The sequence below is a fragment of the Thunnus albacares genome, chromosome 16, assembly GCF_914725855.1.
Source record: "Thunnus albacares chromosome 16, fThuAlb1.1, whole genome shotgun sequence".
Lineage (NCBI taxonomy): Eukaryota > Metazoa > Chordata > Actinopteri > Scombriformes > Scombridae > Thunnus > Thunnus albacares.
The window spans coordinates 21,397,141-21,422,557 of NC_058121.1; the positions used below are offsets into that span (position 1 = coordinate 21,397,141).

The window sequence follows — 25,417 nt, forward strand, 5'->3', positions numbered from 1 at the left end:
CATGTAAACGCTACCCTGAGAAAGTCATTTCTAATACTCCACTGTTCTGTCTGACCAGCACCTTGACCTGATCAGTCTCTTACAGCTGTGGACAGCTGTTTGAAGGCTTTGCCTGCGCTTAAGCGACAATCTGTGTTTATCTTCGGCTTTCCCCTCGAACTAATTAACTAAGCCCCAAACCACCAAACACCACAGTCCCATGAACCTTTTCTCTCTGACAGCCTCTCCCCCGCAGCTGATTTATTATTGCACAATTTTAAATTAGTGCAGAGTGGAGAATGTCTCACAACAGTTTACACTCACATGACCTGAGACGCTCATTAATTACTATATTTTAATTAGAGATAATTACAATATGGAACATATAATGTAGTTTCATATAGACAGATAGAATTCCAAACCCTGTGAATTTACTTTACACCGAATAAAATAAAGAGGAGATAATTATTGTTATCATCATCGTTATTATTATCATCATCGTTTTTTAATTTGTCGAGCTAGATTATCCAAAACAGACGCACAGACACACACACGCTCAGGGGATGAAGCAAGGAGGTTGTTCTTCATTTTCGCTCTGCCTCTATACTCCTGTGTCTTCACTTTCAAATTAAATGCTGGGTATTGTGTTTGCCAATCTGTATTCCTGTTGGAAAGTTTTAATTGCCTCAAGTCAGCTGGGAAGCAAAGAGACATTTAAACAGCTTGCAGTATGGCTGAAATCATACATTGTAGGGGATGTTTGAAAGGGCTGTATTATCTCTTTTAGCCCCCCCCCCCCCCCCCCCCCCTCCCTTGTCTTTCAGTTTGAAAAATCCCCTAATGCGTGAGGCGGGAATCTGGATAAATCCAGATTACATCAGAAGCCAGGTGAAACAGCTCACAAAACAGACGGCTAAAAATATAATTATAGTGTCAGACATCGCTAAGCTACAGCGTTTAATCCTTTGCCATACAGATGCTATTGCTTGTCTCTTCCTATCAAGTGTCATAATTTAATATTCTTATCCCGTGCCTTAATATACACATCTTTCCTCTGGTTAATTCATCATCATCAACATTTTTTTCAGGTTATTTATACAAGTAACAATCAGCCGCACAGTATTAGCCTTGGCAAGCTTGACTGTAACTTAATGCTTTATGGTATTAAAGCCTGGCAAGAGTGCGTTTGCTGTTATTTTGGAATATTGCTCACAAGTTGAAATAAAACTCCTCATAACAACTTGCCCCGGAGACACACAGATGCAGATGAGACTCCTGGATTTTTTTCCCCCCCATCACGTGTTGACAGCACTAGTACTTTATCTGTTGTTTACAAGATCCTCCAGTGCTGCTCACCATGTCGTGAAAAACATAAATGAGATTTCGCTAAATAGCATTTTTGCCCCATATGGTTTTGCTGAGGCAGTAGCCCCTTTAAAACAATCTGCGGTTCCATCTGGTCACTGTGGTTTTTGTCCCCTCGCCAGTTTGTCCTCCCCCCCCACCCCCCCACCCCCCCACCCCACCACCCGCCCCCTTAGCTTTCACTTACTGCCTCAGCAGCCGCCCCAGTTTGGAAATAGTCTCACAAAACATCCTAAGGGTGTCTCTAGGTGGACGCCTACATGAGAATTACTGCTCCTCTCAGCGTGCTTCAGGGAAGCCTGATGAATCAGAGCGCCTTGTTCAGCCTTTATTAGCCTCGTCTTTGCGTCCCATGAAGAAGGAGAACAAAGAGGCTCAGAGGACGAGAGCCAGGGAAAGAGGAAGAGGAAGAGGAGAGGAAAGAAGAGTCGAGGGGCTGAGTTTGGTGTGAGCAATAATGTAAGGCGTATTGATTCGAGGGGATCTGTTTTCATTGCTCATCCCTCACAGAGCAGCGGATCGCTCTTCCTCTCTCGCTCAGGTGGCATGGGGCCCAACCCTGGCGCCTGCCACCCTGCCCAGATTAATTGAAGCATGCTGTTGTAAATGAATCACATATGGCTAATATCTCCCTACTTTCCCCTCTCCAGCGCATGAAAGCATCACCTATCCCCGTTTGTTTTCTAATTTGGGAACAGACAACTTCACACATGCCTGGCTCTGTCCTCATGTTTTTTTTTTTCTTTCTTTCTTTCAAGGAAGTACTGCTCTGCACACAAAAAAAGAGAGGGGAAGAAGAAAGTTTAAAGGTAGCCAAGGTCATCGGTTTGAGTTCACTGTAAAATTCATGACTTCCCCTTTTGGTTTTTCATTTGTCTTTTTCCGCAGTCCACCCTCTCTGCTTTTAACTTGGCACAAAGCAGATTAATTGCGCTGTCTTACAAAAGGTAGGAATCAGCCAGTGCACCTGTCCCTGATGCCACCTAGCATTAAGATGAATGCGTCATAGCTTTGGTCTTGATTAGTTATTTATAAGACCTGCTGCCCAGAATAACAGCACTAAAAGAAGGGGACAGAGTGAGCGGCCGCTAACTGTGTTTTTGGCACTAATGCCCACAAGGAAGTGATGTGAAAGAGTGATAAATGTTGACCGAAGTGACATTAATATACAAAATACAAATATACAAATACAATATCCTGCCAGGCAGGTGGATCCGGTTGATCCACATCACGAATAGTCAGAGCAGTGAGAGAAGCATGCATGAGGAAGATTTATCACTTTTGCAACTCTTGTAACCCTTTTCTGACACGTTGGATGTTTTGTTATACAGAACATCTGAGAAGTCGTCCTTGTTTGGAAAAGAACAGGCACTTTCAAAAAATACTTGGCAGGTGACTGGTTGAACCGTCTATCTATCACCGTTTTACCTTTGCGAGGAAACTGGATTTGTGAGATCACAAGAGAATCCTCATAGGACGACTGGTCCAAACCACCGATGGTTCAGACACAGGCGCATAACTTGAAGCCTAACAAGACGGATTCTTGCGTGATCTTGTGTGATGTTGTGATCTCATGAATCCAGCTGCCCCGCAAAGTAAACCCTTTCCTGGCATTTCTTTGATCCTTGAATTTAAAACATCTGCAAAAGGTCTATGAAAACATACTGATATAATTTCAACAAATATACAATGGAATGACATCAGATTTATCATATTTGCAAAAAATCTTTGTATCAAATGGCAATATTCAGTCTTGGTTTGAGTCAGTCAATACAGTACCACCTTTACCATTAATGGACATTGTGGATTGGTTGTGCAAGTTATTATGAGGTCATCAGACTTTTTTTTGAGGTATTCATTTACTTTCTGTTCAGTAAGCCCTTAAAAATTAAAGACAAAATAAAGAGAGCAACCCTTTTCGTGAACTTCCTCGAAGGGAGCCGCCTGAAAAGGTATGAAAACCATAATACACCCTTGGGATTTTTGGGGCCTATTACACTTCAATTGAGTTGCTAGACGTGGCTCAATCAGGGTGAATTAAATACAACTAATATTATTAAAATGTACTCCGCCACTATCAGTAGAGAGGACCATCAACGGGAGGCTGGCATGGGCTTTGTCTCGCTCGTGAGATCATTTTATTCTTTGAATGAGATTTTCGAGCTCTGCAACACAGGAGGCGTTAACAGGCTATGAGCTAATATTCTGAACTGACTCAAGATGTCTGATGGCTAACGAGAACGCGGCCCTTTCACAAAGCCACAGTGCCCCGTTGTTCCCCTCTTATCATCCGACAGATCAGGGTGTATTCACTAACTTGGCAGAGCCTCTGATTGCATGGTTAGAAATTCAAGTGGTAGATGTATCAGGTTTGATATGAATATTATGCGGTTTGCCCATGGGGACAATTCCATTTGTAAGACCTGCCCCCTTCTTTGTCTGAACTCTTTTGGATTTGTCACTTTGCATTTTCTTTAAGACATAAAGCTTTTAGACAATCGTAATAATGGAAAGCATGCTTTGGTGGTGACACCGCTAGGATCTATATCAAAGCCATCTGGAAAATAAAAGTCCCCGCTGTCTTTAAAAGCATGTTCGTGCTCTTTAAACCCCCTTTCTTAAATTTCCACATAACATCCTGCATTGAGGGGGCAAGTAAATCAGTTCATGCATAGGTTCTGTGCGATTACACATCAAACACTTTGAGGATGATGATACGTTAAATTTAGACGCTGTAAACTAAACCCTTGTCTATCATTGCGGTTGTGTTCATCCCCGAACGCCCTCACATTTCCTGATCTATGTACAAAAACAGATGTTAACAACACGTTCCTTTATGAGTCTCCATACATTCTCATATGCAGTGGCCTCATATTTAAAATGCGAGCATCCTGTTTTTTATTAAATACAATCTTGATGTATGTAATTCTTATGTTAAATGCAATGTTTGGGCTCCCAGCGTGCACTGCCCACATCCATTTGTCACGGCGAGCCACTTGTTCGACCCACCGTTGTGATTAATTGTGTGGTTCTGCGTAGATTTACAGTGATAGTGCCTGCTGTCAAAGAATGACTGTGCGGCTCACACCCGACATCCACAGCGCTTAAACAAACAGATGAGAGGCAGAACATGCACACGCTCGAAGAGTGGGGTTTGTAGGTGCTTATTCCACACACTGAACCTCTTTGTTCTCCCGCCGACCTTCATCCAGACACTTTTATTTGACGACGAGGTGTGCTCTGAAACAGCCGATTGGAGCTTATATCGCTATGGAGCCGCCAGGGGTGGTGATTATGACTGTCATAAAACAGCCTTGGCTGTATCTCCCCAGTGTATAAAGGGAGAAAAACAATAGCCTGGAAATGTGCAAAAAAAAGGGGACCGAGGGAATGGCAAAAATTCCCCCTCCTGTTATTTAAAACTGTTATGGCAACTAAGAGCTAGCAGGTATTTCTCATGACTATCTGCTTTCCCCTGGGTATCGGGTATCTTCAGGGAGAGTCTTGAAATGCCTCAGAAAGGTAGTCGGAATGCGGAGACGGCACATGGAAGCATTTTAGACGACTGCAGAGCAGGCGGCCGCTAGAGAGATGTAAGACGAAACATTGCTCAATGTCCTCTTCAATGTATCTCTTGGAAAGAGAGTGTTAACACATGTTCCATTCCCGGGCTATCTAGCCCTTTGTGCATGTGTGTGTGTGTGTGCATGTGTGTGTCTGGGGTTGCAGAATAGTAACTGCCGTGTCATAGCGGGGGTTGTCTAGAAATACGCCCCTGGGACTTCAGCGCTGGCTCAGGTCCAGCTCTACTGATACGTTAACAAGAAGAACTTGTTCTTATCAATGGGGTGCTTTATTCCTGCTGTACGCACACACACACTGAATTGCACACACACACACTGAAACATCAACAGACACACAGACCAGTGACAGACACACAGATATGCAAACATCAAGGATTCCAACAAACTCACACACAGACACACACACATCTACACACAACTGACAAACACACACACAAATACAAACATCAACACAGGCAGCGACCAACAGACAGACGTGCACATAAACCAGTCTCAGAGAGCAATAAACACAGACAGATGGACACACACACACACACACACACACTGCCTACAGGCACAAGAGCAGTGCTGACATCAGGAATGCCCCTCCAGATCCTCATCGCAGCACCTCAAACACACACACTGCCCACTTGTTATTATTCCTGGTAAGGGGAAACTGAATCTTTCAACCAGGAGGAATTATGCAAAAAAAAAAAAAAAAAAGACAGAAAAGAGAAGTGAGGGGCAGGAGAGAGAGAGAGAGAGAGAGAGAGAGAGAGTTGCAGGGGATTTAGTGTGTGTTATTGTAGATACAAGCATGCGCCAGAAGTGTAGAGGTGTCTTGGTTGCTGTGTGTACTGTAGCTTCCATCCCTTCCATGACTCCATGAGTTTAATTTGAAAGTGAAACATGTGGCATTCACAAGCTTTAACACAGAATGAAGTAATAGTGGTCTGACACTTGTGCACCCTATAATGCTGTGGCCACGTGACATCATCAGCTACCGCTACAGACAAAAGACACTTTACCCACAACACTATTCATTTCTCTCAAGTGCTACTTCTGTTCAAGGGCAATTTTTGTATTCAGTTTTTTATTGTCCCAACACACTTCAGTTACAATTAATGTTTGGTGTATATAGTTGCATAGAATAGTAGTAGAATAGTGCTCATAATGTACTTAGTATTATAGTTTTCAAAGGTATATATCTATACTTTTATCTTATCTTATCCATCTAATTGCCTTTGTATCAAGATGCTTCTGGCTTGTGATCATCATCGGTTTCATTCTTGTCAGACAGTTTTCCCTTTTTGACGAAGTTTACTGATGCAGTCGGTTGTGTTTGCTCCATGTAGTGCATGCACATGATTAGCATGCTACTGGCGTTTTTAACTATATTTTTGCATTTCATAAGCTTCCCACAAAACTGGGGGGTAAAAAGTTGTTATTGCCAATGTTTTATCAAAAAGTTGCCTATTTACATATTCAGCTGACACAGGGCAACATTAGCATTCATTTGGAGTTGTGCTTTCAGCCACCTGGCAAATGTATGTCCAATATTCACTCATGAGGGAAATATCTGGCTCTTTAGATGCTAAATGCTGCAGTATGTTCACCAGCTAGTCGCTAACATTGTGTAGTCATTAATTATCTGCTATTTGGGGCTGACCAAGTACAATGCAGTGGGTTTACCAGGACTTCCTTGTTGAAATTGTTTGTGTGTGTTTGTGTATGTATGTGTCAGAGAACCCTCCTGTAAATGAGATGCACCTCAAGGGGCTTATTCTAAAATTAAAATTTCAAATAAAACTGGAAACAAGGTGAGAGCACTGACCACTGTGAACTAAAACATTAAAGTTGGAGGCTGGAAAACCAAAACAATGAGCCAAAAGAAGCTAAAAAGATCCATAGAGATGACGGGAACCTAAGATTTGGGTAATAATTCTCTGTGGGTTGAACACTACAAACAAAACCTTTAACATCACAGGTAGTAATTTGATCCATTCTTCATATAAAAATAAAAATAAAAATATTGATTAGCGCAGCTTTAAGGCTGCACTTCTCTGCATGGTTGATGTTATTTTAAGGCAGTATTTACATTACTTTAAAGGCTAAAGTCAGGGAGCAAAAGTCTCCCATGTACAGTAAATGCAACATATTACATGAAAGATTGTAACATGATTGGCTGCACTATACGGTAAATCCTGCTTCCCAGAGGTGTATACTTGCCTGTAAGGTGGATAAGAGAGGTAAATGCCAGGGAATGGAAAAGAGGCTAAAAAAAAAAAAAAAACAGCAAGTCTGAGATCACTGATTGCAACGGATGATAGTAGTAATAGGAGTTAAAGGAGGAGGAGAAGGAGAGAAGAGCTCTGTCACCTCCTTGGCTGCTGTTTGTGACAACTATAGGGTGAAACAGAGCAAACACCAGCCACCCCCCCTGCTCTGCTGATCTTTCATCGTGGCCTACCTAACTGAAAAGGCTTTTTGACAGAGTTTAATTACAAACAGCGTTAGGTACCCTCTCTCTCTCTCTCTCTCTCTCTGTCTTTGTCTTTCTCTCTGTCTCTCTCCACTGCAGACCTGTCTTACTTCCTCTCCTACTGCAAATTAGACCCCTTCTCCCATGCCAACAAAAAGCCTTGATTTTTCTTGCTCAGACAGACAGACACACTCACTCACACACACACACACACACACACACACACACACACACACACACACACACATATATATATATATATATATATATATATATATATATATATATATAAAAATAGAGCTGGTGTAAAATACAGCTCCCACTCTCAAGTAATACCAAGGCCAAGTGCTGCATTACTCACACTCTGTGTCACATTACTAAACAAAGAGTAGAAGTCTTTGTGGAAGCAAGGTATTAATATTTTTTTTTTTTCCAACACGCCATTATTGCTGGAAAAGTCTAAAAGCTCTAGCATGTGTTCACCACTGTCAGAAGCTTTTGCTGTCTGTTCGGCGGCTGCTTTTTGCCTTGCATCCCGGAAGTCACCAGATCCTGTTGTTTTCTGAAATCCATTAGAAACAGCTTGCAGAACATAAAGCATATGGCTGCCTGGACTAACACACTCCATCATTTTTAAACAACACATGTATTGTATTTTTCTTCCTCATATGACTTAATCACACAGCTCATTATCGTGTTTAATGAGGACTATTTTCACTTCTGCCATTACTGAGCACTTTTACCATACGCGTAGTTTCAGTACTTCTAGTTAAGAGGTCAAACGAAAGTGTGGTGGGAGACAATTACACACAATTTCTAAATATTCCAGTTCCACTTCTATTGTTTCAGGATGGAAGTGGGTTGATTGTATCAAAGCGCAGTAATTGCAGTAAAATAAAGTCACGTAAGGACAGAACACATGTTACTGTAAATGATGGATTCATTTAGACATTCATTGCAGCAATATCAGTTTTTGAACAGGAGCCTGGTTTCTGGGAGGTTTGAGAGCCGGCAGTAGACCTGACAATGAGAGTTATTAACCGAGGCAAATACAGTGATGTGCGTCTGATCTACAACTTTAATTCATGCGTTGTTGCTTGTCAATCTCAAAAAAAAAAAAGAAGATGAGATTTGCCATAAAAACACACATTTATCCCTTGGCAACAGTAAATACAAAAGCAGAGAAATGAAAAGGATTGATCACACAAGTACCCCCCTCCACTTCAGGCAAGACTGCTGTTTCTTCACTTGAAGAAAAAGCTTAAAATATATTGTACAGTTTTATATTAACATGGACAAGTCATTCAAGCTACAATATCTCTTCTGCCAGTAAAGTGATGATTAACATGGCGACAAGGTACTCAAAATCAGTGTTGGGCGGTCACGCCTTACTTATTAACAAATTATTTTGCAATAAACTTTATTCAGTAATGAATACTGTTATGGATAATCATTGGAAATTCTGTAATTATATTATTTCAGCACTTTGGGGGTTGGATTGTTTGTTGACTTATTGAGAATTTGATATTGATTTGAATTTGTAGGGTTGATATTAATGTTGCGTCTGTGTGCTCAGTAGTGGAGAGACTAGCATGGGGCAGGTCATGCTAGCTAATGTTAGCCACTGGTAAGCTTGCCTTTAGCATGTGGAAGTTGTCATTTTAGCTGCTGGTATCATCAGTTTTGTTCAAAGTTGAAAGGTGTATGAAGTTTGCAGCTTCACTGTGAGGATGGGACTTCTGGAGTGCTGCTAACATTAAGCTAGCTGTAGATGGTCAATAAATACCTCTAAACTGTAGGCTAGCTGCTTGTTAAACCATAATGTTCTCTATTTCTACACTGCATAAACACATTACTTTACTAATTATTAAACAAATTGCTGATGAGTAATCACTTTTTCAAAGAGCAATAGCAGTTAATATGTATCATTCATTTAATTACTTCTTCTTTTGGAAATGTAAACAAAGTTCTATCATATTGCTTTACTAGTTACTATGACCCAAAAGCTAAAGGTCAAGTTTTATACAATAAATGGGGTGAGCTAGTTGCCCTTAATCACATTTGATACATTTATGTTCAGTATACACCCCCAAGTTGATGATGAGTCATTGAAAATTGCTATAAATGTAAATAAATATTTTTTGGACATGTATTTGGCATAACATAATTAACACAGGGACACAGGATTAGAATTTGGAAAATAGATTTGTGTCTTTAATAGCTGAAGATTACTTGAGGGACCCGTAGGAGCTAAAATGATGCAATAAGCTGACATAAACAGACAACAACATTCATTCTAAAAAACTATTGTGATTATGTGAATATGATTAGTAATAGTAATAGAATAATTTCATGTTCACAGTGCATTCAGTTTTGCTTCAGTTCTGATATTATGTTGATATTATTCTGCAAATGCAATAGTTTCCTGAGGTAAAAATACATTCAAAACATTCCAATTATATGGACAGACCTCCTTTAGTTATGTTTAGGGACACACTGAGCTGGGATTAAATACTACTAAGCAAGGCAAAAAAAAAAACAAACCGAAAGAAGGAAATAGTCGACATGATGTGGAGTTAAGTACTTTTCCAATCGAGTTCTCCATAGTCATTGAAGGCTTTTATGAAGGTAACTTGTCACTCCCCTAATGCCCGCAGTGCTTATGGGAAAAACTCCCCAAACTTTATTCTCCCTTGAAACAGTTTAGTGATCTTTGCAGCCGAGTCAATAAATAGGAACACATAACTTCTCCGACCTCCCCCCTGTTCAGCTCCCACAGCGCCCCTCCTCTGTGCACGATCCAATTTCAGCCCGACGGAGGTGAACCTTCCTCTGGGCTTGTTCAGATGGAGGCCGCTGGGCCGTTTACACAGCAGAGTGAGAATGAGGGATTTCTAATGACTCTGCACTCTGATAGTCTTCCAGTGGTGCCCAAGGCCTCTCGCCAAGGACCTTCCAACCCGACACAACTACTCATCAACCAGTCACATAATTCTAGAGTATAGGCAGAGCGTGGGGGGCCTCTGAATCCAGGAAGCCCGGCTACATCAAGTGTTAGCAGATGGAGTCCTTGCTGATTAGTTAGTGATTTTTTCTTCCTTTTATGCTGAACTCATCTCTCTGAAAAGTCTGTGAGAGTTTTTTTTTTTTTTAAGATTTGTCGTATTTATCAACATGATCGTAGTGTTGAGATGAGGAACAGATTATCATTATTATTGGAACATTTTGAACTAAAATCAATGACCTGAGGGAAAGCTGAGGAAAATCCTTTATCAATTCACCAAGTTTTTACCTTGTTAATTCAAATATCATCTATGAATCTGTGTCAAAAATATTAATGATCCCTCATAATTGAGTAATTAGTGGTGAAGTTGTCCTGCGGTATTAAGTGACCTCAAAGCTCTCTAATTGTTTTTCAGATAGGTAAAGCAAGGGGACGTCTTAATTCTGTCAGTGTAAAACTAAAGACTGTCAGCTTCGGTCCTGAACCCTCAAAAAAAGATCTAGATCTTTTTCTCAAAATCATTGGAAATATATACTGTGAATTGGAACCTTTTTCTGTTTATAATTTAAATCATTTTCACCCTTATACAAAGTTTTTGTGTTCTTTCTCTCTTTTTCTTCGGTGCAACGGTCCTCATTACGAACCCATCTATTCTTTAAATTGCCAATGAGGTTAACAGAACGGGGGGGTTTTTCAGTGATTCAACACATTGTTTTTCAAGCTTACCTTGATTTAACTTTGTTTTGGTTCTCAACTTATCCAGAAGTAACAACTGTCAAAGTTAAATGATGGACTGTGGTTTTGCATTCGACATCAATGCCTGTCAGTGAGATGTTTGATGAGTTTTAAAATAATGATTGCTATTTTTTTGTTGTTGTATTTTTATTTTAGTCTTTGCACTGCGCTACCCTCTAGATCACTTGTCAATCAATCAGTGTGTTCCATACTGTGAGATCTTTGTTCCTCAGGTTTTCTGATCATGATGAGTTTTTTTTTTTGGAGAAGTTCAGCAATGGTTCTTATCACTGCTCTTCTAACCACTACTTCCTCTGTATATGACAAACTGCTGTTCGTCATGCTGGAAAGTGTAGTTTTCTTTCATTATCATTTTGTTTCATCTGCTTTCGATGTAAATGCTCACACTCATTTTAACTCCTGTGTGTGTGTTTAATGTATATGTTTCAGCTAATGCTTCAAACCCTTTCAGGTCATCAGAAATTCACCTTTGAAAAAAAGAAAAAGAAAATCTTCTTCAGCCTTTCTGAGTCACACAACTTACACTGTCCATCTCAAAATTTACTTCAACTGCTTTCAGTGTTTATACTTGACATTAGCTGTCACTACAACTGACATCTTTCAGTTTATGCACTTGAAGCGGCGTTCAATTCTGTCAGAACTCCAACTTCAAAAAAAAGTAAAGTGACGCTGCAAGGCCACAAACTTCATCTATGTGTCCTTGATTGAGCGTTGAGGTATTAGCATGCAGAGGGGGGGGAAAGGAGAGCACTTGACCTCTGTGGTCTGTGCATTTAGTCATATTTCCCCTTCACAGTCACGGGACTGAGCTGAACTCCCACTTCCTTTACCGTATCAGTGTGTCAAAGACAAAACATTACGCCACAGGCACGCAAGAAACATACACTCAGACAGAATGTCATCGCAACGTGGGTTCATCACCTCCATCAAGAACGGTGCAGCTTATCCTTTCAGAGAGGGAGTGAACACACACACACAACACACACACACACACACACACACACACAGACACACTCACACAGCTATATTTCTGTTCTTCATCTGGGTATACTAAGGTGTGCATGTCTTAGCAGCGTTCCTTCACTTGACAGCATAGCTCCTTTGACATTTAGCCAAAGCAAAACAAATTCCACTCATGAGTGCATTTTCAATACACAAAAATAAAATGTGTAAAACGACACCCAGAGTAATCAGAGTGTAAAAAGTCCCTCGATAATGAATACAGGGGAGGAGGAAGGGCGGGGGGGGGGGACAGCAGAATACCTCCTTACTGACTGGCTGGTGGTGTTTGTATCTCTAAATGAGGCCATTCTTGTGCAAATAATGATGCCACTTTTACTTTCACAGTTTACTAGCTAATTTAAAAGGAGACCATTCTGAAGTATAAATCAGTAGGAATCAAGTGGTTTTATTTCTGAGCTCCGGTTTAAGGAAATGGCCTCACTAAACCGCCGTTACTTTTACACGTCTGGGTCCATTTATGCGAACAGTCCCAGTTGTATAGTTTTTCCCCTTTGTTATTAATGCTCGACTTGCTTTTCACCAGCTCCCTCTATTCCCTTTTTCTTCTCCTCTTTGTCCCCATCTCTTTTACTTTCCTTGACACCATATGGGAGACAGAGACACAGCATGTTTCCGAATGGAAAATTGATTATAAATAGACGATGTGAGGGACACACGGTAATGATGGCGGAGAGTGCTCTGTCCAAAAGCACAATGTCACCACAAGCAGTCAGCTGCCCTGGTGCTGTGCTTTGATGCTGCCCAGTGCATATTCTTATGCTTTGACGCTGGTAAGTCTATATGCCTCTGGAGAGCTCACCTGGGGGTCAACTAATGGGACCTCTGCCATCCTCCTCTTTGCTTTGGAAAAGCGGCAATTCCCCTTTTTTCTCCCTCCACTCTTTCTCTTTCCTGAGGACTTGGTTACAATAACTACAGCTCTCACAAACCCAGATGGAGGACAAGACGGAGCCCTGGCCGTGTAAAGAGATGGAGAAAAGGAGTGTATGTAACTAGCCTGAGCATTCGGAGCCAACACAAACTGACTCACACCTTGGAATCTTTCAATTTGCCTGTAATAAATTGCAGTAGGAAGCAATTGCATCGCTGATGTGCTGAGGGGGTTGAAATCGAAACCCATGCAGGGACAGTGGCACGCTCTCAAAGAGAACAGCAGCATACAAGTTTTTTTTTTTTTGTTTGTTTTTTTTAGTTATTGTATAGTCTTGCGTTTGACTAGTTCAAGAAATGGAAACAATGTATGATTCCTGAATCTCAGGGCCACAGAAACTGCTTGTCAGGCTGAGCACGCAAGCCAACAGATATGCCTCTACGTTAACGTGTCAAGTCGCTACCTCGGCTCGCATATTTTCTCACAATAAAAATAAAAATACAATTGACAACAGCAGCAGCAGCGGCAGTATCTAGTCTAGCAATTATGGAAGCAACAAAAACAGCTTTCAGAGAGAGATACGGAAGTCTAACTGCTACATAAAACTGGCACGGGAAGTCCTTACAATGTTTGAAATATATGTACGTATGGTATGTACAGTCTATATAAATACCCTCAGCTGAGTGACCCGGGTCAGCCGACGTAGTAATTCTGCCCTAATGCTGGATCACTTTTGCTCTAACCTCCCCTCTTTTTCTGCTGCATTAGTGCCCAGCTGAGTGGCGGTCAGCTCTGTTTGCTCTAACTGCAGGTGGCATCGGTGACATGCATTAGTCCCCCTCTGCCCCCATAGAGGAGCAAATGTGAGCTCCCCAGAGCGCCGGGCCCAGACGTAACTGGATAAAGGCTGTCGGAGGGCCTCGTCTGAGCCACAAGTAGAAACGCAGGCAGAATCTAATAAGAGTCCAACCCGCAGCGATGTAGACTGTATCAAAACAAGGGCTCTGAATACGGACTTCTTTTTGAAGGTAATTTGGTCTCGGCTGGGCCTAAACTGGTGTTATTCTGTTACATTCCCTCACGTTCCCTGTTCTGCGCTCTGTCTTGCTTTGGTTCATTGCTTTTACAAGAGAAAAAACAGACATTGGCTGACCTTACAAATTACATTCTCTCACAATGATGTATAGTCTGCGCAGACAGCTGATTTGAAATTAATAGCATTGTCAGTGACATCTGGGCTTTACTTTTATGCTTGATAAAAAAAACCAATAACAACAAAAAAAACATCTTACATAGAAAGCACCAATGAAGGTCTTGTTTTAAAAAAAAGTGGCAGAAGAAAAGAAGGAGATTGGCAGAACCTTGTTTGCTCGCTGAGTGTGTGGGTATCAGATAACGCCGTGCGTGTTTTATTGGGTGACAGATAAATAAAGAATAGCAGAACAACGTGTGGGAAGACAGACACCGGTCTAAAAGCCTCCATTCATCCCTGAGTCATGTTTCACCGGGGCTGCAGTGTCAGGTTGGACCCTAATCTCCTCCAGATGCCCTCTCAGGAAAACAACATCCCCGCCTGGACCGCCATAGAACAAGAAAAGAACACCAAGCCTTGATAGGATAATTGATTTGCAAGTTTTGCTTTTCTCTTACAGTTGTTTTGACTCTGTATCCATGTATTTGCTCATGTATCCTCTCTGTTTTGTTTTTTTTCTATCCTCACATTCGAGCCTTGATCAAAACACCGTCTCCTTCCACTCATCAGCGCTCCCTGTACGCCCGCTTGTTCCTGTTGGATGGGAAGAACAAGGGAAATATATGCATAACCCTCCGCTGACATGCCGTCTCGTTTGATGTGGGATTCTCAAACAGATTCCCCGTCTCTCCGACATTATTGGGGATATTAAAGTGCTGCGTGGCTCTGTCTATCTGACTCCTTAATGCAAACACACAGCTCAAAGATTTAGCTCAAAGATGCTAAAATGCTCTGTAAATCTGACGATTTTCTGTTTTTACCATAAAAATATTGATTAGTGCAGCTTTAAGCAATTAGTCATTGTTCAGAATTGGAAAATCCACTAGTTGTTTCAGCACCGGTTCATTGGTTTCGAACATTAACGCTGCCCAAACATAACATCCAAATCTTCTCCATGACAAAAAGGAAAGAAAAATACCTGAAATGACCTCAACAAACGCTGACACCGTTTGACTGGAAATGTGTCTGTCCTTGTAAAACAAAACTGTAAATACACATAAATGAAATTTACAAGCCACTTGCATCTCTGGTGGAGTCGAGTCAAACTTGTAAACAGTGAGGAGGTCGAAGAAGAAGAAGAGGAAGAAAAGACAAGCAGGCCTTGAATTATCTAGGCCAGTCAAACGGAGGTGTGGTTAGGGACGGACGGTGCGGCTCTTGCTCCAGGCCAGGTCTGTTACAAGGTCATGTGAAAGTGGAATGTGGCTGAGCTGGATGCTTGCCTGAGGCTGTGTTCAGTCAAGAAAGCTTATTTTTCTTAAAACAAAGTGAAAACTGTATACCACCTGGGAGAGATTATTCCTCAATACAGTTCAGTTTATTTGAATAATTGGGTTTTGAAACATGTGACAATATCTTGCCACAAGGCAGAGATCTCTGATTTGTTTTTGTTCTTTTTGTTTGTTTATTTGTTTGTTTTTAAGGTGTATTGTTTCAAGCAACTCAACCAATTCAACTGATATAATGAGAGAACAGGCGTTTGCATGCTGCATTACTGGACAAACAATTACCCAGCAATTACTGTGAAGGTTTTGAGATAGAGGGGAATGCATCAGTCAGCAGGCAGCTGACAGCGTGAGCTAACTCAGCAAGCGACATGCAAAATAGGAAAATAATGGTGTAGAGTGCCAGAAGTGAAGAGCGTCCGTACAACACACAGACACACAATGAAACAAGAAGGGAAAAGGGCAATGCATAGATGGGGAAAAAAAACAGTTTAGGTGCACATATACAAACAGAAAGACACTTTTCAAAAGAAAAGTGAACATGCAGACATGTATTCCCAGTCTCCAGTGAGTGCTGTCAAAGCTTGGCCGTCAACAGAGCCTGCCTGAGCAGTCTGAGTGAAACCGAGAGGGGAAGTGAAGCCTCACCCTGGATAGACTTGCTCAGAACAGTTATAGAGAATGAATGAATCATCAGTTGGTATTAAAGCAGTACATACACAAAATGATTATTTTTTTCGCTCATATGTAAGATTTCATTTTGTGATATTATGTTGTGGATGAGAGTATTATGTTTAATAAAGAAAAGCTTCAAGGTGACCAGTAACAGGAAGTCCAGGGAGTTGCATAACGTGCTCTACGTGCTGTTTACCAGTGTCGCTACTATTGTGTTGACTGAACCTTTGATCCAACCCTCATCGATGAGTCACATGTTTGAGTATTGCAACAACGAAACTAAGGGATGATGGCACCAGGTCTGGTGAGGAAAAGAGGGCAAAGACAGGGCTGAGGACAGATTCACACAGTAGATAAATAGGAGAATAAGAGAATATGTATAAGGACAGGCATTCGGTTATGTTCAGACTGGCAGCCCAAATCTGATTTTTGGCATATCCAGATTGGAATCAGATTGCTTTCATCAAGCAAGGAATATGTAGAAGTCATACTGTAGGTTGGTGTGAAATCTGATTCAAATCAAATTCCAAGTGATGTGAGTTAGCCTAGCCACTCAAATCAGATTTCCAATTGTCCTTTACGTCACTCGCAGCATATAACTCACAACACATGATGGTGACATCACATCTGGCTGTGATTGTGGCACAGTGGTTGAAGAAATAGTCAGTTCCTTAAGTAAAAATTACAGTAAAACAATGTAAGAAGCAAGAGTCCTTTATTCAAAATCCTAATGAGTAAAAGTACAGAAATTTAATCAGCAATATGTACTTTAAGTATTAAAAAGTACAAGTACTTATTCTAGAGAAAAACTGCCCCTTTGAGTGATATATTATATATGATATTATTACATTATTAATACTGATGCATCAGCATGTGTGTATACAGTTAAGGGGTTCCCAACTTAAGGGACACACAAATCAGTCAGATGTGAGATGAAAAAATAAAGTTCTGCTACATAAATTTGTAGTTTTGGACTTCTCTCAACAGAAATTAATAAATAAATGAAACATCTGAGAAGTTTAGAGGAAATGGGGAAAGTGGTTTTGGCTTTTGGTTGGGATCTTATTTGGAGAAGTAACTATACTATATCTGTCAAATAATTTTTGTAAAGTTAAAAGAGCAATATTTCTTAAGTAGAAGTAATAGTAGGTAGTAATAAGCAGAGAGTGGAAATACTCAAGTAAAGCACAAGTATCTCAAAATTCTACTTAAGTACAGTACTTGTGTAAATGTTATTTTCCAGCACTGCTGCCGCATGAAACATGGCTGCACATATTAATCTTCCTGGTCTCTGCAGCTACCTGCATTGCCGCTATTACTGTGGTGTGAAAGTGTGAGAGGATACATCTTCATTCCTCATCTTATCTGAAACTTTATACTGAAAAAAACAGTACCGTGAGTCACTGTACATGCATTAATGTCGTAACCATGTAACTTCATGCTAGGTAATAATAATGATAGGTTTACGACGCCTAAGCACAAAATGCAACATCGCCTGTAAATGACAGTAAAGATTTCAGTCCTGAAGATCAGATTCGGGAAACAAATTGAATTTTCATGAGGTGTGAACATGAAGTCTGAGATAAGGAGGAAAGATGAGGGTAGAGGGCTGGAGGTGGGGAGAGGTGGTGGTTAAGTCCAAAATACGTCAGCAGCATGAAGCCTCCTGAAAGTTCAGTGTGGTTGGAGCAGAAAATCAAGGAGCGGGGCTCTGTGTTGTGTGCTGTACGCCTGCTGGCAGCCGGTCTGGCTGGCATTCACCATTGCTTTTTTTGGCCGCTTTCAGAAGGCTCCAAAGCAAACAAGAATGACCCTGCTTGCATGCTGTAAAACTTGTGTGTCAGCCTACTCAATCATACACAGCACAGTACCTCACAAAATGGCAGAAAAGTGTTCACATTTTCTTGTCAAGCTGATACAAAATATTTCTGATGTCAAATAACGATAATAAATTCACTATTTTTCAGAATTTTTCAGTCAAGTCAAACTGGAATTTGAATTTGTTTCACCTTTTGTATAAATGGCATGAAATTATACTGTAGCCATTGATAAAATCTTTTTTTTTGACATATTCGTGGAAGCTTCAAGCCTCTGTGTGGGCATTTCCCATGGCAGGTTTTAACATTTGGGGGCTGGTATAGCTGAGAGACATGATGTTAACATCTGTGGTGTGCTACTGAATGGAGTAGTCCTTTTATAACTTACAAATGATGAATGCAAAACATTTTTTCGCTGCTTATTCTCAAAGCCCACAGTACCAGAAGTGATTTAAAACATCTGTCTCTTTACAACATTAAAATATTTGGGTGGACCCATCATGCTGTTAAATCACTCAGAAATTGGAAGACAGCGAGCTAGGCTAATTAGCTTCCTCTCCGTAAGTTGAAGCTAGTTAGCTTAGCTTGCTAATTTTAGCGCTGATTCCCACTATTACTTTCATGTTCATTTAACACTTGCTGTGTCACCGGCAGCTCCTGCACACCTGCTATGTTCATCCCCCATTATTAAAAGAAGGGGGTCTAGCTAGCATCAGCTGACTCACTTTCATGGATCAAGGTGTGGGGATCGGCTTAACTAATGTAGGAACTCGTGGGGTAAAATACTGAAATTACAGATGGCACTGGGTAGCTAGTGCCTGCGAACACAGATATTGCATCAATCAAATGATTCCAACAGAAAACTTAAATTTCTTCTTTTTGGTAATTATAGTTTTAACCAAATAAGTACACAAGCAAAGAAAAAGTTCAGTAGCTTGTTTCTGTCTTGTCTTGTACAACTCTTATTGTAAAACAAAATTGACTTGAAGCCAGCCCACTTAAGAGCCAGTGTAATAATGTAATTTGTTATTTACAATGTCGCAGTCCCTGGGCCTTTTCCATACAGAGAAGGGCAAGCAGGCCAGATTTTAAATGGCTGCTTTGAATGTTTATGGGGTTTCTTCGTCCCTAAGTGGTTTGAATTGCAGGCCTTTTCAGAGCATTGTTGCTGCAGCAATCAAAGCTTTGATTTTCCTTTTATACTGCTCCATAAAGAACAATCAAAGGTCTCGGTAAATGTTGAGTGATTTATTTGAGAAAAAGCTGATGTTCAGACGTTATTTACTGTAACACCATGAATGTCAGTTGCACTTGCCAATAAAAGCATCTTGGAAGATGATGAATGGCAAAAGCAACTCATTTTGTCCTCTCTTGTTTATCTCTGGTCATCTTCTAGAGGTCAAGGTTTGTTCTGAGGTGAAGCAATTTTACTTTTGCGAGGGCAGGCTGTTTTCAGAATGACAGTTTAGCCATAAATAGGGCATTGATGGTCAAGAGTGGTAGATAAAGAGTGTTTGATGAAAACAGCTATAAGTGGGATTCATCATGGGTGGTGTTGCATCGCTCTGTCGGATCTCCAGACGTGTTCAAGCTAAGTCACTGAGGCAGCTTTATGTTTTTTACATTGCTGTTCATGTTATTCTAATCACATGTCTGAGCTATTGACTATAATCTAATGATTGGACCTCAAATGTCTGAGTATTATCTTCAGAAAATATACTCTCGCAACATTCTTTCTGAACTATTGAGTTATGTGTTTATTTTAAAGGCAGCAGTAAGAATTCAAGCCCTGTTGGCAGAATGTAGGTTGACCCGCTGTATGTATATATATATAGGCTCTTTTTTTATAGACACTTAACTCCAATTAACCTTCATTCTCCTATGTGCCTATAATCACATTATCCTCTGGTATTTGACTCTATTTTTCTTTCATCCAAAGGAGGCCATGTCGTCCTGCTACATGCCCAAAGAACGGCGAGGCAGTGCAAGAACAAGCTTCTCCTTGTGCTGGATCTCCCAGTTGGCCAGAGAAGCAATCTCTGGTCTACTCTCTCTCCCTCTCTTTCTGTGTTTCCCCCTCCTCACCCTTGGATCTTTCTCAACACTCCTCCTCACTCTCTCTTTTAGCCCTCTCCTTCTGCTCCCTCGCTGCATATCTGAGCTCTGCCCTCGGGCCATGTCCAGCGCCAGACAACGTCTGATTCATGCCTTCAGTTGGCTGCTGCGGTCAGCTGACTCTATAGTACTATAGGATTGGGTTGCTGTAAGTGCGCCTAAACAAGAAAGTAATTTAAGAGAACAGTTTAATAATTAAAAGACATGAATTCAAAAAAGAAAAAAAAATTGGATGTAACATAGTTTCATTCATAATTTTTCCAATATCTTGAGATAGAGTGACTCATTCCCTCTGTCAAAATAATGTCAAAAGATTTTAATTCTTGCTACCAAATGGCTCAAACTGGACAGCATGTAGCAGAGGCTTGAATCTGTGCCTCTTTCTTCCCCCCTGCACCGAACAAAAACACATTCCAGCTGTCAAATATGTTCATTCTTGTACTTCTATGTAAAACCGTTCTTGACTACCTGCCTGTCCCCTAAAGCAATTACAGGTGAAAGAGCTCACTCTCAGCACTTGAACCCCTGCGCTCCAAAAGCTGCATGTTGAGCTGTCACCTGCAGTGACACATTAGTGACATGTTTTCAGAAATGATGTGTGAATGAGGATGCATGTAATTTGCAGTGATGTTGAAAGATTTGGAAATGTCACCTCAGTTAAGGGCTCTGATTTTGTCGTATTTATTTTCCAAACGTGTGTATGCCTTACTGTAAGATAATTCTAGTGGTGGAAAGAATCTAAGTACATGTTGTCAACTATGTTTTTTTTTCATTTTATGCTACTTTAAACATACTTCACTACATTCAAAACAGAAATATTGTACTTCGAAAACTATGATTTACCAGTTTTCTTTACAGACTAGATGGTCTTATAAATTAGGGTGACATCTAACTTTCCCCCCGTTAATTAATCTGACATAATTTTCTGCATTAATCAATTAATAATTTGGTCTATTAAATATCGGTATATAGTGAAAAATGTCCCTCAAACTATCCCAGACCCCAACGTGACATCTTCAACTGTGTTGTTCTGTCCGACCGACTGTTAAAACTCAAAGATATTCAGTTTACTATGATATAAAACAGAGAAAAGCCACAAAATCACAATGATCAGTTGGCTGATCATTTCAGCTTTATTATAAACTAAACCAGGACGGCCTACAAGTATTTACCTCATCCTGCTACAACATTAAAAAATACTGTTAAATGTGTTACTTCATCAATAATAATAATCCAGTTATTATTAATATATTGACAGGAGCCATTCTGCCTTTATAAAAGTACATTAAACTGATAATACTAACAGCTATTTCTACTTAAATAACACTTTTAATTGTAGTGGAGTATTATTACATTGTTGTATTGCTACATTTTTACATAAATAAAAGATCTTCCATCAATGTATAATCACAAGGTAATAGTGTATACTAGTAACTCCCAGTTTGATGGTGGTTGAAATAATCAGCTAAAGTAGTAGATAAAGGATTGAAAGATCCAGTTTTTGCCGCTCTAAGTGGTGGCACAATGCAAACTTGACTTAAACAAATATTGTAACACTTAGTTGTAGTGTGACCTTACATCCATTTGAAAATGAATTGAAGTGAACACATCTGGAACATGATAGCGGTACTTGGGCTCATTTGATGGGAATATGGCGACACATGAGACAAAAAAAGTTTGGAGCTACTGGACATAGTATACCGTAGCTCTGACTTCTCTACTATTGGATGTATGAGCTATGTAGCTGTGGAAAAAGCCCCAACATATTGCTGTAAGATACTAAATAAGTGCATTTATTAACATAATTAAGTGTTCAAGGTTACATGATGATGCTGGTGAGGTATATATATACACGTATATTCTTTGTACATTGTAGTGTTTACTCATTAATCGCATCCATTGGCAGTTAAGGTCTGGGATTTGGCATGCTGGTGGTGTGTTAAGTAAAACCCGTGAATACAACAGCTTTGTAAATTGAGTGCATTCAGGGCAGCTTTCCCTGGCGAAAAAAAAAAAAAAAAGCTTTTGATCATAGAGATGTCATTATTTCCTAAGAAGCGTGGTGTGTTTACCTGCGAGGAGCAATGGAGCACTTCACACCCATTTAAATAATGAGACCATTGCAAAGATGTTAGAGATAATTGTTACTGTTTCACCTCAGACATTTTTTAAGTTATTGCTGGAAACGCTCACAATTATTTTAAATTGCTTTCTGCTAGGAGCAGGTGGCAGATTTCAGAATGTAAACTGGCCCTTACACTGTTCTGAATTTTTAAAAACAACCCATGAAAAAGGAAGTGAATTCTCTCTTTTATCATACTTCTTTAAAAAAAAAAAGTGCACTCAACCTTTTATTTAGTGTTTCCAGTAGGCAACCCATTAAAATCATCAACCCTGTTTAAAACTTTGCTTCAGAGGGATTTGTCACCCGAGAGGTTGACAAGACAAGTGCACGAGGTCAGAGAGAGGCACGGTGAACAACAGGCAGTGAACTAGAAAGAAACATGTCAGCCATGAATAATGCATGGAAGGTTTATCTAATGGCACTCTTAAAACTTTTAGTTTCATCTTTGCTTTCAGCTGGAGATGCTCATGCTTTAAAAAGCCCCTTTTCTACCTTGCATGCTTTCCACATTCAAACTCCAAAACTCAGCTTGAGAGAGACACTGATTGGTTTAATTATGTTTGCAGTGATTAAGCATCTTAATGGTACTTATCGTAATATGAGACTTGAATCACAATGATTCAGAGGTGTGACATTTGGGGTACAGCTTTGGAAAGATGTTTCTGGAGCAGATGAGTTCTCTTTTTCACTCACATACACTTTTTATAACGCACAGACATGAAGACACATTCCCCAAACCGTGCACTCACACAATGTCAGACAACTTAAAGAGGGACACTTACCGTCTTTGGACACTTGGTGGTCATGGCAGGGTCAGAGAAGAACAGAGACACAGAGAGTGGAGAGCGGGACCCCACTGTGTTACACTCACATCCCAGCCCGGATCCCAGACATGAGGACGAGACCGACGGGGCTCGTTAACTTGAAAGCGCGGCCGGGATGGTGGCAGGCTTGCTGGAGTGTGTCAAGAGGAAACTGCAGGCAAGCAGTCAGTCAGTCAGGCCCGCGGAGAGACAGCGAGAGAAGGAAAACCAGACAGACAAAAGTAGGGAGAAATCAAAGACGCCAGCAGTTTCTTCTTCCCTTTCCTCCTTCGCTTTCTCTGGTGTAACTTAACCCCTGAGGAGCCCCGGTGAGCAGACACACAGAACCAGTTCCAGACCCGTCCTACACCAACGGCTGCCTCTCCCCCTTCTCTCTCCGTTTTCTCTTCTCTCTCTCTCTCTCTGTGTTTTTTGGTATCATTTAACTCCTGATTCCGTGGCCGACGATGAGCTCACCGCTGGCTCAGGTTTCAGCGCCTTACTGGAATGCGAGGGCAGACGCACAGAGAGGCAGAGGTGCTGGGGAGGTCAAAGGCTACTGGGGTAGTGTGGAGGAACGGGAACGAGAGGGGTGTCTGTCATCTGGGGGAGTTCCAGTGGAGGGATATCTGAGGGGCCTGGAGTGCTGTGAACAAAACAGGAGTTACAGGGGTCATGGGTTGCGGATGTTATGGGGCCAGGCAACATTTGACAGCACTGGAGGCTATGGACTCGAGGACACTGAGTACATTTACACGCTCAAATACACACACACTCAAAGACAACTTCTCCTAAGTGCCAGATTTATTGCTCACTTAGAGTTTGGGGTGTTTTCCTCAGGGAGAAAAGCTTCTTTTTTTTTTTGTTCTGTGTGGAGCTTTCACAAAGCAGTCTTGGGTATTATATGATATGAATTATACAATGCAGACACATACATAACTAAAGAGGGTGAAGAGGACAATGAAAGGAATAATACTTTTATTTCATTTTCAGTAAAGTTTTTGACAAGGTGCTTTAAAGTCACGATGAAATGGCAATAAAATGGAATTTCTAATATTTCATTAGGAGATAAAATGCATTATAAGGACAAAAGCTCTTAATGTGTCAAGGACAATAACAAGATGACCTGCAGGAAAACACAGAACAAGAAGCAAGGAGAGATCCAAAAGTTAAAACCAGTATGTGTTTGTTTAAAGCTGCCATGATCAATATTTTTATGTAAACAATGAATCACTCATACATGTATGAGGGATGCACCCACAGTGTCTGCTGGATGTGTAAATAGGCAGCTGCTTGCTAACACGTTCATTATATCAACTTTATTAAGCGATAACACATCAATGTTGTGTTTACAGTCTGTTGCAGTGCTCTCAGGTGGCCAAAAAAAACAGTTATTGTCAATTCATTTTGATTTCATTGTAGAAATTGCTGTTTTTTTCTTTTTCAAAAGTCTGTTTTTACTTTGTTTTCATGACAGTGGAGTTGTCACTAATCCCTGTCCTCTCGCCTTTCAGTGTGTTGTTGCTAAAAAGAGAATCACAATGCTGCCGAGGTGACTGAATGAAGTAGCTAGCTGCTGCCGTTAACACTGTCCACTCAGACAGTGAATAATAGTGCAAGCTGACAAGACAACATGGCTAGGTAGGTAGCATCTGTAGCCTTTTAAGCTAAACAAAAAGAGTGCAATGTGTTTGCAGTCTTTGAATAATAGAATCTATCCTCATTGATATACATTGGATGGACAAAATATTAAAAACATCTCTCATTATAACGCAGTACAATTCAACAGCACCACAAACTACTCCCAAACTTACCATAATCTCTGAACTGTATAAACATAATGGAGGTATTGTAGGATTTATTGCAGTATTTATACAGACCAAAATCACATTTGCCTAGAATGGCTTTACAATCTGTACAGCATATGAAACTCTATATCCTTAAACTCTTGATTTGAATGAAGAAGATCCACTTTAATAGGAAAGAAAAACAAGGAGAGAGATCAGCAAGAGAAACAGAGGAGGGATCCTTTTTCCAGCACGACCAGACATGTAAAAGATGTCGAAAAATTCAGAGTAGACAGAAATGACAGTTGTAAAATTACAATATGGAGAAAAAGATTAGTTTTAGCTAGGTGTATCTAATGAACTTACAGCTAAGAATATATTGTGGCTGTGTCACAGAAGTGCTAAACACGCTGTAAACAGTCTTATTAGGAACAATTTCTTGAAGAAATGGTTCAATTAAGTTACAATGAAAACTTTTGGCAGTGTGTTCTGTGGATTATCAAGAGCACTGGTGTTTTTATATGTGACTGCGTTATAATATGAAGTGTATATACAAACATTATACTGTACACAA

The 25,417-nt window shown here is 40.4% G+C and overlaps 1 protein-coding gene across 1 annotated transcript in view; it reads right to left on the reverse strand.

Moving 5' to 3' along the window:
* The window catches only part of flrt2 (fibronectin leucine rich transmembrane protein 2), a 40,529-nt gene extending 17,090 nt beyond the window's left edge, over nt 1-23,439 (reverse strand). Inside the window, exon 1 of the mRNA XM_044329644.1 lies at nt 23,036-23,439. The gene's annotated coding sequence lies outside the window, so the exon portion shown is untranslated. The remainder of the gene's footprint in view (nt 1-23,035) is intronic.
* Nucleotides 23,440-25,417: the final 1,978 nt, after the last annotated feature.